The sequence below is a fragment of the Tyto alba genome, unplaced genomic scaffold, assembly GCF_018691265.1.
Source record: "Tyto alba isolate M040663 unplaced genomic scaffold, T.alba_DEE_v4.0 Super-Scaffold_48, whole genome shotgun sequence".
In the NCBI taxonomy this organism is placed as follows: Eukaryota; Metazoa; Chordata; class Aves; order Strigiformes; family Tytonidae; genus Tyto; species Tyto alba.
In genome coordinates this window covers 5,800,150-5,815,918 of record NW_024881324.1, presented here as the reverse complement: position 1 = coordinate 5,815,918, position 15,769 = coordinate 5,800,150, and the positions used below count along the sequence as shown (strand labels likewise).

Here is a 15,769-nt window from a genome sequence, read left to right as displayed (position 1 = left end):
TTCTACGAGCCATGGTATGGCAACAGAACATAAGCTTTCATTGCACAACAGCAGCAACAATAAACTTTGTGGGGGAGACAGACATGGTGTGCTCCATTGGAAAATTATGACTGCTTCCTATTCTACTCATTCAAAGAAACCAGGATCTGAAATTGCCTTTGCACAAAGAAGCAAGGAGTATTTCTTCTCTGAGGTGATGTAATCAAAGATACAAAGCATCTAGTCCCATTCTCTGTTTTAGTGTAGCAATCAAATTTTCTTACTTCACCATGGAATGAAGTATAATGCATCTTAGAATAGTACAAATCTTTCCTAGTTCCCACTGAGAAGGATAGATTTTTGTTTTCTTTCACAACCTGACCTGTTACTTTCCTGTAATCTTCATCTGTGTAAATTCCACAATGTAGTCTGTAAATTGATTACATTTCTTCATGATTTGTTGGGGAATAAGTATTACTAAGTCTGTGTGATTTGGCTCAGAATAACTTCATCTGATTTCAGGAAAGTTGTCCCTGATTTCCATAATTTCAATTGAGAATATAGAATCTGAGTAATGATGCAATTTAAATATTTCTCAAATTAGTTACTAGTATTTGAAAACTGTTAATAGCTGCAGTTGATGTAAGAGTTTTTAATTGATTATCTATACAAAAAGACAACAGATCACCTGCTGAACATGGTCTTTCCCCCTTCTCCCCCCATTTTTTTTTTCCTCCATGTTCTCTGGAGAAGTGTGCTAAGTAGCCATTGTAGCTGATAATATTGTTTCATCAAATTTATAAAGAGAGAATAATGAAAATTTTTCATTCACTTACCTTTAAAGTGCTCATGCAAACCTGTTATTAGGAAACTTACATTATTATGATGCTACTTGCACTTATTTTTGAATACGAATTACTGACCCACAACTGCTTGAAAGAAACAAAATCCTTCTAATCACTTACAAAAATACAGAAGTCTGCTCTTAAATTAGAGGATTAACTGGCTAGGATTGATTTTGCATATGGAATGGCAGGAGGAAAAGGGCAGCCTGAGTCCTGTAACTGGCCTTGTTTATCTCAGTGAGAGAGAGAGGAAAATTTAATCTAGTGCATACAATTTAGCATGAAAAAGGTCAAGCTGGTGCATGCCTGCAGGTAGTTAATCAGAAAACTGCTATAATTCCCAACCCAAATGATGTTAAGCAATAGAAATGCAAATACTGGCCCTTGCTCTATGGGGCTGATTTCAGCTAATATTCATAAACCCCTCTTGCTTCTGTCCTGAGTATTTTACAAGATACAAATGATTTTAATTAAAAAAGAGGGTGTCTGTCCACCCTCAGTTCTTTCATTGTCTCCAGTAGGGTTGGAACAGAGAGTACATCAAAGCAGAAGTGCAGCTGGGGCAGGATGCCTCTTGGGTGGACTCAAGTTTGTTTTAATTGAATCTAAAACAAAAAAAATATTGTCTGACACATGGCATGTGCCATCTGACAGGGGACAAAAAACCTCAGCTCAGTGACAACTGAGATGGAAGAAAGACCATGGCTGGATCAGCTGAAAGCAGCTCTTAGTCTAGGTGAGGGAAGTATGTGTATGCGGGAGTTACTGGGAAGTCTTTTGTAACACAACACTTCCCTCCTCTCTCCTCTCTTTTTCCCTTCTCCCCTGCATTTTACATTCTCTATCACTTTAAAGTTCCACTCTGCACTTTCAACTTGGTGCAGACCATCATGGAGTAGTGTAGCATCTGAGTCTGTTATTGTGCCTGCTTTTTGTTTTATAGGCTAGTAACCTGGGAAACATATTGCTTTTTATTTTTTTTTTTTTTTAAGACACTGAACATCTTTTAGTTATTTTCAATTTCCCAGATGTATACTGCAATTAGCCAATAGATACCATTCTTCTGTCCCATTTTTCCTTTTGTAAATATACACCGAATGGCTTCCCACCCACCCCCCCCCCCCCCAAGGTCTCATAGGAAAACTACTTTACTTCCAACCCTAATCTACATATACATTTCTGTTCATCTTGTAATGCTGCTTTCTGGTACTCAGTAGTGTCCTTTTCAAAACAATAAACCCCAATCCCAAAATAAATTGGACTCAACTCAAGCATTGCTGTTAAATCTTAGATCTGATTGGGACCCTATATGAGGCAAGCTTGGAATTCGCATTTCCCTTCCAGATGTCAGAAAATGATGTCCGCCTGCAAAACCCAAAAGTCTTAGAGCCGGTTGTACAAATGCAGCTGCTTTCTTATTTAGTGGAGCTAGTCGCTGCATATTATTCTCATTTTCCAAAGTCTGGCCTGGCTTACAGAGTTGCTTCAGGGCATAAAGCATTGATTTTGATCTGTAAACTCATGTGTGGTTTAGGTGCTGACTATCTATGGTCATCATCCTTTCACATATTGAGTGCCTTGTGGGAGGTGCAGAGTTCCTTCAGCTCACGTTGTATTTAAGGTAAGTGCTAGGTAAATGGAAAGAGGCAGCAGGGACCTTGAGAAAGCCTCCTCTACGCAGTATCATAATATACTTGAGCTTTGCTAGGCACTTGTAGTCTCCAAACATTTGGCAACTGAACTAGTCAGACATAATCTAATGTAAACCTCATTTATTTCTGTTCCCAGAAGGGAACAGATGAGGAGACTGTAGTAGTTTTAATGATCTTGAACTGTGTATGGATGTCAAGGAGACAATACTGTTGTTCGCTGTGGCACGTTTTTTGCTTTTTAAATGATGAAAATGTACTCAGACGGGGCACATTCAGGTCTGCTTCATGACTGTAGTGTGCAACAGCTTGTAAAGGGCCAGCACGAGGGCTCTGCCTCTGCTCCTTTCCCTCACCTCTGCCAGTGGCAGGGCTGAGAAGATTAAGTCTTGCCTCTTGGCTGAGCTGTGGGGCAGAAGCACACCCCCTCAAGGGAGCTCCGTGGTGACTCAGGCTGGCGAGTGGGTGTTCTGGCTGCAAAATGTGGCTGGCTATTTCCTGCCTGACTGCTTGATTTTGCTTACTGGTGTATGAAGCAAAGAGAGCTCTACAGCCACCTCTTCCTCTGCCTTTTCTGTATTTTCCTACTGGTGAAGCAACCAGTATCAAAAAAAAAAAAAAAAAAAAAAAAAAAAAGGAAAAGAAAAAGAAGGAAAAGAAAATATTGGGAGGGAGGGAGAGACATGGACAAATGCAACTTTCCATTTCCTTTTCATAAATCTAGAGGGAATCCATAAGATTTGACTCAAAAGGTCTAGCAAGTATTGACTATTTTCTGCACCCTGTTTAGGCAAAAAATTTAATTTATTTGAAAATCCACATGCAGTTTCTTGATGTCATTTCCATTGTTGTTGTTGTCTAGGTATCTACCATCCCATAAACAAATAAAAGTTCTGTTCCAGCATCAGAGAAGGTCTGCTCCAAATTCCACAGAGGATGACAAGAGCCCTGGACTGAGGAAGGGAGAAACTGTAAAGGTAAAGTGGCAGTACTAGACTCATATTTGGTTCTGTAAATAATCAAGTGCTTAAACGTAAGACCACAAATAGCTGCTTTGATTTAACTTAGGTGAAGAAACTTCAATGAGAAAGTTGGTATGTGTAAAAATAACCACATACATAAGTCTGCAGAACTAGGACTTAAGCCACACTCAGTAGTCTGTCATGATTTTTCAGTTACTTTTTTTTGTGCCACTTTCTGTAGGCTTAAAGGCATATTATGAATTCTGAATAAGAAAATGGTAACTTTGTCTAGAGTTTCTCAATTTACTTTTTTTTTTTTTTTTAATGCTGTAGATTTCATAAACACGAGAGACCTTTTGAAGGTTCTAACAAGTTACATTGCTGAAAGCAGATTTCAGTCCACACAGCCAAATTTCCTCATGAAGGTGCTCATTGTATTCCTAAATCCGTAGTTCTCATAATAGGCTTGAGTCACTCTGCCCAAGAAAGAAAAGGAGAATTGTGAGTCACTTGCAAAGAGGTTATGAAGTCTTGATCTGTGAAGCACATAACTGTCACTTTCACCTTTCCCTTAAGAGAGTCAGATTTAAGGGTGCAATGTGCTGCTTAGGTTCTAGACAATCAGTCAAAACTATGGCTGTTGGAGGATGTAACAGGAACACACGAATAAGACAAAAGATTAAAACATTTAATAAATGGTTTTTGAACAAGCACCCTTTTCCTAGTATTTCTCATCTTTCCCAGGAATGATCAGTTGCACAGGGAGCAGCACTAAGGTAGAGTGTAATGTATGGGTTTGGATGTGTCTTGGGAAAACTGCAGAAGAGAGCAATGGATTCATTCACAAAACCTTTCTGTTCCTAGGAACACTAAGGAGCAAAACCAAAAACCACAAAAAATCCCCTCCCGCGCCCCCCTCCCCCCCTTAAGCAAAGCACCAATGATGTGCTCTTCTTGCTGGTAGCTTGTCACTAAGGCCTGACAAAATTAACATACACACACACACACGAACACAAAACCTTCATGGGGATTGTTTGACTCCAACTGTGATTTTGATGACTGAATTACAGGGTTAAATATGTTGGCAGTGAAGGCTGGAAAACCGGACAGAGTACTGAGAAGCTTCATCGTGGAGAATAAGGAAGGCACTCTTCCCTGCAGGCCCAGGGAATGGTTCCAGGCGCCTGATGGGACTTCAGACTGTTGTCTAAGGTAGCAATGCACAGATCAAATTCAGCTTTCTCATGGGTGTTTGAGTGGGTGGTGTGGTGGGAAGACCCATGCAGCTGTGGATCCCTAGTTTTGTACCTTTCAAATGAATCATGACCATGTCTGCCTCTGCTATAGTTCAATGCCAAAAGTAAACCCAAACAGATCTCTAAAGACTCAGGAAGTGTGGGAGATTCATGTGGATTTGCTCATTAGGGTAAATTCTCCTTTAAATTGTGCACTATGAGACTCCTAAAGAGCTGGTCCTCTAGTATGTGTTTGCCTCAGTGTTGCCAGTGAAAAAAATACGCATCTAGAGAGGAGACAGAAAGAGTTGATTAACATTGTGTGGCTATGATAGAGTGGACTTATCTAATGTGCTTTTTCCAAATTTATAATACTAAGATTCTTAGACTGAAGCTCTCACTAATTCTAACACGTAGATGAGTAGCCTTTAACCAGGCTCAAGGGAAATGGTTCTCTAACTATTACTTAGACCTGTGCTGTGGCTAGTGGACATGTAAATGCTACAAGTATTTCATCTTAGTTTTTTTGAAACAGAATGCATTATTCTGTAGTTTGAATAATTGCCCAAAGAGATGTTTATAAAATAAGCAATCTGTTCACCATCATTCTGATTATATTGTCAGTCATTTGCCCAAATGCTTGGAAATCTTAGTGACTTGGAGAAATGCTAAAGCAAAATCATCAATTGATCAAATTATTAGGACATTTTATTTTTTTATTGATTTAGTTCTTATTAGTGCTATATATGCAGATAGTGCTTTGCACTGTATGAAGATAAGAATTTTGATTCTTTTGACATTTTGACTGATTTAGCTGTGACATATATACTAGGATTAAAAATTGCTGAGCAGAAGAGCAGAGAATTTTAATGTCCTTTAGCATTTTTTCTTTAGAAAATACTTTGTCTTTTGTGATAACTCAAAACTGTAGTAAAATTGTAGGAAAATAAATGAATAAATTAGGATGTCTGACATGAAAAACAGTTCACCAAAGGAGCTTCAGGAAAGGAAATAAAACAATGCATTGTGGAACAAACAGGATGCTACCAAAACTACACAGTATTCTTGGGACAAGCTGTCAACAGAAAGCAGATAGGCCCAGGTGTTGCTTGAGTAGTGCATCCTGCTTCTTTTGAAGTATTTGTTTTTCCTGGTTATACAGAAAAAGAACTGTGAACCCTGTGTACTGCAGGTCTAAAGCCAGGATTTTAGAAGTTACTCATAGGAGTTACTGCTCCCACAGCAGTGTCGACACCGGTGTTTGATGTGTATTTCTTATGTGCTGTACTTGAACAGTCAGTGTACATCATCTTATTATGGAACACTTGACTAGACTTTATGGAATATCAGGGGAGTTCAGACTGAATTTCGTGGGTGGAACTGCTTATACAGATGATATATAGGGAGCTGGCATGTTTTGCAAGTTATTGAAGATTGTGGAAATCAATCTGTTAATCACAACAGTTTTCTGTGATTTTAAATATTATAGGTATGCTGATAAAATACAAGTGTTCTGCAGTTTCAACTCCAGCTTCATCTTGGTGAGCCTGGAAGCAAAAGTCCAAAATCTGTCCTAAGCCTAATCTAGAAGTAGATCCTGATGTAAACTGGGTTTACATAGCTGAGTTAAGGTCAGTCAAAAACAAAGAGGAAAACACAAACATAAACTCTCCCTAGAAGACAGAGGGAATGCAGTGGGTGTGCTCATGGAGACACTCCAATATGAAAATAATGGAAATCATTGAAGAACTCAGTCTATAATGTTCTCAGTTTTTGTTGTTATACTCATTGCTAATGCCAGTGGGAAATTTTTCTTTTTAATTCTGGAAGAACTTGAAGGATTTGGTCTATAACAAGGACAAGTAATTAGAAATGGGGTACAGCCTGAATTTAGGAGATGATAGAGCATTTCTCAAGAATTTGAGGCTGCAATGTGATCATAAGAAATGAAGAAGGGATTTTATTAGTTTGAGGTAGAAGTAAGCTACACCTAAGTGAAAAATAATGTGAATAATTCCACAGAAGAATAAACATTTGAATTAGAATCCAGACATCAATTGACTCCTATCCAGTATTAAGTGGAAACACATGCTTTGTATTAGGAGCTAAATCAGGGTGGGAGGAGGAGGTGTAAAGAAGCCCCAAGCTCATTTTCATTTCAGGGTTATACTCAATCATGGACACTGACAAAATAATGCATAAAGTTGAGCCAATTCAAAACCCTTTAGTTCAAGGCTGAAACATTTCTCTCCTCTTCTCTAACTTTGTTCATAAACATGCTTCAGTCAGGTGTTAATTGCAATCCCCAGTAAAGCCTCAGAGCTGTGCAGATTCTCCAGGGGAAAATGACTGGACTCAGCACTTTGCAGATCTGTTTATTTTACTTTACTGAGCTTTAGTTACCTCAGCTGGCTTGCTACATACACAGAAGAGGGGAAAGCCCAACATACAGAAGAGTCTGGGGAAAGGAAAGAGTACTACTCTTCCAAACTGAACAGCTTACACGAGACTTCCTTGCCCATAGTGTGTTGATTGGATGTTGAAGTGTCCTTTCTCTGGGGAGCTGACCTTCCAATATCCTGAAAAGTCTGCTTCTTGCCAGGTCATTCTAAGCCATCTTCCCTTGTGCCATAATTTTGCAGACAAAAAGCAAACATGAGAACATCTTGCCACATATTATTTATTATTGTTAATATTAAGAATTATTTGCTAATCTCTGATGACATGATCAGCATGGAATAAGACACAGATAAGTACAGAGCATAACCTGAGGAGTTTATAATTTCAGAGACAAACATAGATGAGGCAACATGCACTTGGAAGACCCTGAAGTGGATGTTGACCTACTAAAAATATAGAATGAATTAACGGGGAGTGGGAGATGATTTCTTTCTGATGCAATCTGTTTTAAAGAAGTGACTTTTTTACTTGGGCTCTGTCAAGAAAATGTCATGAAAAGCGCGCGTGTCTTACCTTACTATGCCCTCTGGGAAATAAATAAGGCCATACTCTTACTTATCTAAATTGACAGACTGTTTTTGAAGCAGATGCAACTCTGTTAAGTTACATCAGGTGGGCATCTGACCACAGAGTTACACAGGCACTTGCACATTTTAAGATATGCCAACAAGCTAATTATTCTGAGCTCACAGAGGACTGAATATGAATTTGAGATCTTGTGTGTCAGCTTGCTTTCTCGTTCTTAGAATGTGGACTTTTCTGAGGTAGAGAAATACTGCTGTACAAATGAGGAGAAATTCCAGACATTTTTATACCACCTAAAGTGTGCAAACCAGAACAATTGATTCTTAAGCAAAACTTGTTTAGATGACACATTAACTTCACTTCTAACAGCGGCTACCTAGGTACACATATAACAACAAAAATATAATTTTTAATTAAGAGAAGAAATACATTCTTTTGGGTAACCTTTATTCCTCTCAAGTTTTTACAGAAACTTGACTGTTTTTACTGTTGGCCATTGCTTTCTGGAAATCAGACAAATTCACAGTGAAAAAGCTTGTCTATACAGGTAAATTACCAGCAGTAAACTGAGCTGTGGAATGATGTTGCATTATCTTCTCTGCAATAAAACCCCCTATGGATACTGGGAGTGCACACTAAGAGTTTCTTTGTATGAAGTGGCTTCCTCAACTGCATGTAAAAGTACACATGCAGGGAGCAGCCAGCATGGTGTAAATCCACACTGTAGCTTGTAAATTCCCACCCTACTTTCCTTGTATAAGCAAACCCATAGTCAAGGCCTTGCATTCATTCCACTGGCACAAACCTGAATGAATAGATGAACTTTACACCTTGCCCTGAAGGTAAACACTTTTGGGCTAATGTGATGTGTAATGGAGGGAATGCTGTCAGGAGTCAGGGCAGAGCTGTAGATAGTATTGGGAGACTTAGTAAAAGGACTTCAGAAATCCTCAATGGCTGTGAGGGAGAGAGGACATTCTCAATGTCAGAGGGAGAAGATTACTGAGCAATCCTGAAGAATTTAAGTATGACTTTAAATATAGCTGCAGACTTCTCGCCCTGTGTGTCATTCTTTAGTTTTTGAAGGGTTTTTCATTGTTGAATAGTGGATTTCTCTACCATTTTAGGCAGAATGAAAATTATTTATTTATTATCTTTGGCAGTGAAAGTTATAGGAGTGCAGCTGAGCTCAGGCCTGCCAAGTCTTATGTAGCTGAAAAGGAGACTTTCTCACAGAAAGCTCTGGGCCTTTGCTAAAAGTCTCCCTCTCTAGTGAGTATTCCTCAAAGTGTTTCAATGAGACATTTAAAATCTTTTTCAAGTACTTTGAACTATCCTTCCAAACTGCTAAATCTTGACAGCCCTGTAAGACACAGTCATCCAAGGCTGAGGTGATTCCCCTCTGCAGTAGAGTAGCAACAGCGATCTCATCTGCTCAGGTTTCACTGAAGGTCAAAAGCAGTCTAAAGATCAGGGGGCCCTCCTCGAGAGGAATGAGCATCTCCCTTTCCTCCTGCCACTGTTACTTTTGCAGAAATATACACAGAGCTGCCTTTCACTTTTTATTAGATTCTTATGTGAAAAGAGTATCTTTGTCCAAACATGCATGAGCCATCAGGCTGTTTTTTCCAGCCTCTGTTATTTGATGGCCTCAGGAACCCATCTGCCGAATGTGATTTTACCTAAACATCCATATTTTACTGTGAAGTATTTATTTTTAATTAACAGTCGAAGAAATTGCATGTGCTCAAAAGTCCACTCAATTGTCAACAACTGGGGCTACAGCAGTTTTGTTAAAAATACTCATTGAGAAAGCTGTGTAAAAAGCATAGTGTCTAAAAACTCCTCCCTGCATCCTTGAACATATGCCTACAGAGTGAAGTGGTGTTGTTTGTTGGCTGGGTGTTGTTGGGGAGATGACAAGCATGAACTAGCCTACTGTGGTAGTGGAGTCAGAGTGCTACTGTAGGCTTCAAAATGGGCAAAGCACAAGAGTTCATGAAAGCTGTGTATATGGTTACTAGCTCATGCCAATGGCCATGTCTTCAATGCTATAGTTAGCCAAGTAAGCCAGAGTAATTCTTGCACAAATTTATGCTTTTCTATTTTGCAATCACAGCTTCATTTTGCTGTCTACACATTATTTTTTTCAAATTTGGTATTAGATATCTCATCTGAGGAAGTTTAAGTTATCTTCTGTAATGCTCACGAGGCACACCCAAGGAACAATGCAACCTACTTGTCTCAGACATCTCTCATGGTGGGTTGAGTTCTGTGGAGATTTCTCTTGCTTCCTCCCTCCCTCCCTCTGATAGAGATGTATCGTAGACAACTAGATCGAACTGGATGGCTAGCTCTTAGCCAATTGTGATGGTTTTGGCTGGGGTAGAGTTAATTTTCTTCATACTAGCTGGTATGGGGCTATGTTTTGGATTTGTGCTGAAAAGACCGTTGATAATACAGTGATGTTTTAGTTACTGCTGAGCATTGCTCACAGGGAGTGAAGGCCTGTTCTTCTCAACCCCACCCCACCAGCAAGTAGGCTGGGGATGCACAGCTGACCCCAATTGACCCAAGGGACTTCCCAGACTGTATGGTGTCATGCTCAGCATATAGATCTGGGGGAAGAAGGAGGAAGGGAGGGACGTTTAGAGTTATGGCATTTTGTCTTCCCAAGTAATGGTTAAATGTGATGAAGCCCTGATGTTCTGGAGATGGCTGAGCACCTGCCTGCCCATGGGGAGTGGTGGATGAATTCCTTGTTTTGCTTTGCTTGTGCACACAGCTTTTGCTTTACTCATTAAACTGTCTTTATCTCAACCCATGAGTTTTCTCACTTTTACCCTTCCGATTCTTTCACCCATCCCTCCTGGGGCGGGGAGTGACTGAGCAGCTGTGTGGGGCTGAGTTGCCAACTGGGGTTAAACCACAACACTAGTAAATTTTAGAAGAGATAAAACCAGGCCCAGAGAGTGAGCATGGACTGTGTGATCGTGCATCTGCCAAACTTGGCATGCAAGAAATAACCATGGACTGCCATACTTATTCATTACTGGGCTGAATTCTGTTCATTTTATGTACCTGGGAATTTATTGTTACTATCGGGCTCTGACCTGTGTGCTGTACAGAGAAAAGCCACACCATTTTAGTAGATGGTAAATAAAGCAGTCATATTAGTCGTGGCTTGCCAGAACTGAAATTCTTCCTGATCCCCAAGTTAGCCTCTTGATCCCCTCATGCCACCTGCTCCAGAGGTGTGTTTTCTATCTTTGAAAGTACATCCTAGGCAATATAATAGTACTTATCAAAGCATGCTGGGAATTAACTCAGAGTAATATAAGTTTGGGGAACTGACTCCCTGAGGGCTGTCATTCAATTATGCCCCCAGCACAGGATGTTAGAATTTATGACTGGCTACAGAGGTGTTTCTCCACAAAGGATCTGCCAACAAAGCTGCACTATTTTGTGAGGAGTGATGACCAAAAAGTGCTTCGGTCTTAGTAAGTGTAGGATCTGTGACAATTTCTGTTCTGACCATTTGTTCCCTATCTCATGCTGCCATACTCATGAAACTATCCTGAAAAAAATAAGGGAATGCTGTAGCCACCTTGCGAAAGTCCAAGGTTAGGTTCTCCTCTTGGGACATCTCTTCACATTTCAATTGCTTGTGCACTGCCTGTGTTTCACAGCCACCCACAGCCCAGCTGTCCTTGTATTGCATGCTTCTAGTGTGGAGTTCTGAGGTGGTCTTAAATCAGAGCACAAGTGGCATGGAATTGCGTTGTCTGCTCTGTTTTGGCATCTGGCAGAAGTGAGCTGCTGGTGGCAATGCAGAGAGTGCAGTGGTCAACCTTGAACTCTAAGGACACTTGCAATCACTGCTCTGTTTTGATCTGTGTGAGTGAGCAGGTTGTGCCTGATGGTTACATTAACAAAGCATTTAAGCTAGGAGTTTGTATTCCAGGTTAATTTTAAGTAATTCCTACTACCCATCCTAAATTTCTTCAGGTCTATCGAATATTGTTGTTTAATTGCTTAATGTGTGAATAAGTCAATAAAATAATTTATTACTTTACATCACATAGCACGGTTCAGCGCCTGGCCACTGGTACTGATGATATTGAGAAAAGAAGTATTTGGCTGAATTGTCAGCATTATTCCTTACTCTTTATGTAAATGCCACAGGATCTGTAACTGGTAGCTGGTTGGCCATGGAGTACCTGAGAAGGGGCATCAGTTTTAGCATGTCAGGTGTTCATGGTCCCTGAACGTTGTGTTTTTAAACTCCTTGGATATAGCAGCAAAGTGCAGACATATTGAACTCATTAGTTACATGCAAATGGTTTGAACAGAAAATAGACCACATTAATATTATTTTTAAGGAAAGATGAAGTAATGTAATGCAATTATAAGAGCGTGAAATACGGCTGATTTATTGAGAGACACCATATTTGGCTTCAGTGATACAGCTGAAAAAACCTTGGAAGTAAGAAACACAACAGGGACACTTTTGGTTTAAAAAGTACTTAATGTAAAATGCAGGTTTTGGCAATATTGGCACAAATTCTGTTTTAATTCAAACATATGTGATGTAGTTAATTATCTATGGGCAGAATCTGGCCCTCTTATTTATTTCTCTTGTTTTTTTTCACCCAAGGGCACAGTTCTCAATTATACTGCGAGAAGTTTGGGTAATGTGAGATTCCTCATATTTGTCTAAAGCTGAAATTGACCCTAATGGAAAGAGTTTAAAGAGTTGGTTTGTTCTTCATCTTTTGTTCTCTTGAGCACTTTGTATTCTAACTGAAAAAGAAATGGAAAAGGTGTAATGTAACCTGAAAGAAAAGCTGCTCCTGTGACACCTTCAGACCACAAAGGTTTAGACCATGTTTTTGGAATACTTATGCAAAGTCAAACTGCGTGGTGTGCAGTTTGTTGTTCCACAGATTTCTAAAGTCACTAAGAGATCACTGCAATGAACTGGCTGGTCCTTGGGCATGTTAGCGTCCTTCTGTTTTACCTAATTTTTCTGTGTTAAGCTCATACCTTTCAAATAAACTTTTGTATGTATTTAAAAATTACTACTAAAAGTCTAGCTTTTAATTTTGCTTCTAAGAATTTTTAATAACAGTCAAAGGCTTCCTAACCAAAGCAGAGATGATATTTTCATTTATTGTCCTCTGAAGGTCAGGAGTTAAGAAAGCAAGCTGTATTGTAGATGTCTGGGTTCAGGTCCTTTCTGCCACTGGTTAAGAATGCGAGTTTGAACAAGGGACTTTCCTGTAAGAGTACCTTGATGGTAAGGCTGAAAGATATAGCTGTATCACCATGTTACAATTAATTTAGAGGACAATATAATTTGGGTGCTCAGCTGGAAGGCGTGATACCCTTGCTGGTTAGTACTTTAATGTCTGTTTTAAAAAAACCCTCTCAGAACGCCATGTGACACAGTGTTTAGGGTGGTCTGCTGGGGTTTGTGGCTTTAGGAGTGAGGAACTGAATTCAGGGCTTTTGTTTTTCTGGAGAGCATTTCACCATTTAGGAACAATAGGTACATGTTATCACACCATCTCTTCACTAATTTATTTTTTTTCTTCATCAACCAAAACCTTTAAGCAAATCAGCTAGACAGGTTCAATTACCTTTTTTTTTTTCTCTTTAGCCTAAAACCCTGAAAATATAGTAGGGAAGTTTTAGATTTATCTTTTTATCTTATTTTGCATTCCTACGCTGGGAGAATGAATTTCTGGGTGGAATAAGGGAGAGGTTTTGCGAGATGATCTTATATAAATCCTGTGAGTTCTCTATGCAGTTTGATGTCAGATAAGTACTCAAGACAGTTATAAAGTTTTATAATACATCTGCAGTGCAATCAGAGAGAAGAGCTGGTATTCTAAGTACTTTCTGAAATGGCTGCTGTGAACTGAAATCCATGCCACCAATAATCTATCCCGCCTGTGATAACTGATCCAGAAATCACCCTGTCCACTATGATAGGGTCATGCCTTCCTAGGCTGAAAAGCATCAGGCTAATTGCAAGATCTGCTAAGTTTTTAATTCATATCTTTCAAACTTACTACTTCTTTCTTAAGGAGTCTTGTGTTTACTAAATACATTTATTAAATTCTCTATCTGGATCATCCCTATTTATTTCTGTCCCCTAAGTTCAGCTAAGACATTGTGTTAAAATCCCGTGTGCTCTGAGCTCTTTCTATATCCATTGGAGAGTAATCTCACAAGAGCCCATCAAGAGTGGTAACAGAGGGTGGCTCTTGGCTTAGGTGCCATCATCCATTGTCTAAAACTAAGTAGGGTGACTCTGAGACTCCTTGTGTTGCTGTAAATAACACAGCATTGATGCACAGTCTCACAGTAAAGTCTATTTAGATGGTTCTCACACACAAAAAGTGCAGTCCAAGTGCGAATAACTACAGTGTGCCCTTCTGTGGGGCAGAATTGAGGATGTGGGGACAGCAGATTTTAAGATATTGTCAGATGCCTTGCTGTAAAAATCTGCACCTGCCTGTAGAACCTGTAGCCTTCTTCTATTCTGCGAACTAATCACTTTTCTCTTACTCATCTGTTTCCCTTTTTGTCACTTCTTAAAAAAAAAAAAAAAAAAGAAAACATGTAGAAGCAACACCAATTTCTAAATGAAAAAACCTGTGATCAGAACTGCTCTGATGCATTGTCCTCTTCCTGATGGCTGTTTTTCCACAATACCATACAAAATCTTAATACTTGTGTGAGGTAGAAGAAAAGAGAAAAAGAAAGCATGTGTGTGGAGGATATACCCAGAAATCAGAACCATGCCGTGTAAAATTGTTACAGCTGTTTCTGTTTTTATTGACTGTTTCTTTTGGATTCATTTCTCTGACAACTGCTGCTCACGTGAGCAGGAAGGCATGCAGCATGACATTGCTGTGGGCTGCAGGGTCCGAGGGCCATGAGTGGAGGGAAAGGAAGAGGGTGTGGTGGTGAGGACATTTATGTGGGACACATCAAAGCACATCCTTGTAATATGTTACAGTAACCCAGGAAATTCTGAATAACCTCATGGTGATCCAGGGCTTGCAATCCCGTTACAGCAGCAGCTGTCACTGTGCTTGTTTTTTTGCATTTCAGCAAGCCACTTCTCCCCCTGCTTTCTCATACAAACCCACTCTCTTTATTTCAGTTTTCTCTTCTGAGCAGTCTTGCTACACAGTATGTCATGCAAACAAAAGTAAGTGTGCTATAAATGGGTTAAGCTGTGCCTCTTCTAAGCTGGGAAGGAGTAAAGAGTGATTGTTACAGCCTTTTTTTGATTTGCTTGAACACGACATTAAAGGGGCTGTTCAGACATGGAAATAGTGAACTAGGTAATTCTGTACATGGAGGGAAATAGCAAGAGAGAAATTTTTCCATGTGAGTAGTTACTAATCTTTTTTTGGACAATATGAAGTATCAGCTTCCTAGATGGAAGCCGAAAGGTAGAAATACGATTTCGGATATTCAACTCAGTTCACTGACCAAAGACGAAAAAATCTAGAAAGAAGTCTGAAATGTACAGTTGGATTTTTTCTGCTCTGTCTTTATCCCTCAGAGTTGCTCCATTATAATCAGGGTCCTTAAGTAAATGGCCAGTCTGGAAGCTGTAGATCTTGATATTTTTTGTTCCATGCTCAAAATGTGCATACACCCATATGTTCATATAAATGTTTTGGAATATAGTCATGCCCTTCATATATCTTATTCTGCTACTATGATGTTCTATCTCATGGATGCAGATATCAATGACTTTGGTCAACAATAAGGCTGTCTTTTTTTCACAACAATGTAAAGTTTATATGTTGATAGTCAATGTAAAGAAATATAAGTGTAAATTAAGAGAAAATTATTAAATACATCTTTTGATGTATATTATTTGATGTGATAAATGCTCAACTGCCAATGATCAATGGCTCAGACAGGGTGTGTTGTGAAGCACTTTTTATTACGTTCTTGCAAGACCAGGGACCCCACCAGGTGGATGCACCCAACAGCCATCGTGCAATGGTTTATATCCCTTTCTCCCAACTGCAAGTTCCCTCCCCTGATTCCTCACTGGCTGAGTACCACAGGGTGTACAGACT

General features: G+C 39.5%; 1 long non-coding RNA gene across 1 annotated transcript in view; it reads left to right on the top strand.

The window, feature by feature from the left end:
* The window catches only part of LOC116963157, a 79,076-nt gene that overhangs the window by 10,217 nt on the left and 53,090 nt on the right, over positions 1 to 15,769 (top strand). Inside the window, exons 2-4 of the long non-coding RNA XR_004407975.2 lie at positions 2,359 to 2,445; positions 3,336 to 3,450; positions 4,506 to 4,647. This is a non-coding gene — a long non-coding RNA (uncharacterized LOC116963157). The remainder of the gene's footprint in view (positions 1 to 2,358; positions 2,446 to 3,335; positions 3,451 to 4,505; positions 4,648 to 15,769) is intronic.